Below are 1,222 nucleotides of genomic sequence, written 5' to 3' on the forward strand. Positions count from 1 at the left end.
CGCGCGGAGCAGCGCCCGCTGCCGCCGCCGCCCCGTCGGTGCCGCCCGCCCCGGCGCAAGGCCCGGCGAGCCGCTCTGGGTCCTTACCATTAAACTCTAAACACTCGGCACTAAGAGCGTTTGGCTGCGGAACTAAAAGGGCAGGTCTCAAAAAAATAAAATTAAGAATAAAAAGAAATGGGGGAGAGGGAGAAAAAAATGCGATGCTCTCCCAAGTAGCGGTCGAAAAGAGTTAAAACCCTCGTGGCATCTCTTCTCCGGTGGGATGAAGAAGATGCAAAAGCGGCGGTTACTTGTTTGTTGATTTAGAGGGAATCCACTCCGAAAAGAAAACAAGAAAAAAGATAGAGGAAAAAAGTTTGCAGGTAGTAGCGCAGATCTGGAGTGGAGTCTGCCAGGGAAGGGACAGGGAGGAAGAGGGATGGAGCAAGGTGCCAGCGGCGAAAGGAGCCCAGGGAGAGGGGGAAGAGAGCGAGCGAGCCCGGGCGGGAGAGGAGGAGGGGAGCCGAGGGCTGGTGCTCGAGATGTTGTCTTCCCCAGATCTCTCCCCTCACTGAGAGCCTTCAGCTTCCTCCTCTTCTTCTCTTCCTGCTCGGCGGCTCCAAACTTGACCAGCCTTCCGCAGCCTTCCGCCTCACACGCAATTAGCAGCAAAATCTTTGCAAACAGCCCGCTTCAGCGAGAGCCCTCTCCGTAAACATTTGCCTGCATGTCACCTCGGAGGACGGGCAATATTGTTTGTTGTCCTCGCGCCGGGCTCCGGATTTTTATTCATGAATCAAATGGGTTTTTTTTTTTCTTTCTTTTTCCTTTTTTTTTTTTTCCTCCCCAGTCACGTAACAATCGGGTATCTGAAAAGACGTCACCACCCCAATTCCTCAAGGAACACGGCGCTTGTGTCGTCCTCCAGGATGAGCTTATCGGGAGTCATGAGGCTGCTCGCAAACACCAGCTCACGCTTCCCACCTCCCCCCCCCAAAAAAAACAAAACGGCAGCGCAGAAGCGAGGGAACACGAGGCAGCCCGCGGCCCCGTTTCACCTGCCGGAGAAGGCACCTCCGCGCGGGGGAGGCAGCTCCAGGGGGCTCGAGGGGGTCCCGTCCCTGTCCCCCGCCTTTGGCTCTGCGCCTCGGAGCAGCCCCGAGGCGGGATCCCTATTGCCGCGGCGAAGGGGGGTCCTTTGCTCTTCCTCCTCCACCTCTTTTTTATCTTATTTTTGTTG

At 56.2% G+C, this 1,222-nt stretch overlaps 1 protein-coding gene across 1 annotated transcript in view; it reads right to left on the reverse strand.

Annotated features, from left to right (window-relative positions):
• The window catches only part of ADCYAP1 (adenylate cyclase activating polypeptide 1), a 4,721-nt gene extending 3,955 nt beyond the window's left edge, over positions 1–766 (reverse strand). The window contains exon 1 of the mRNA XM_026035505.1: positions 88–766. The gene's annotated coding sequence lies outside the window, so the exon portion shown is untranslated. The remainder of the gene's footprint in view (positions 1–87) is intronic.
• Positions 767–1,222: the final 456 nt, after the last annotated feature.

Source organism: Nothoprocta perdicaria, unplaced genomic scaffold (genome assembly GCF_003342845.1).
Source record: "Nothoprocta perdicaria isolate Ctin4 unplaced genomic scaffold, notPer1 scaffold_16, whole genome shotgun sequence".
Taxonomy (NCBI): domain Eukaryota; kingdom Metazoa; phylum Chordata; class Aves; order Tinamiformes; family Tinamidae; genus Nothoprocta; species Nothoprocta perdicaria.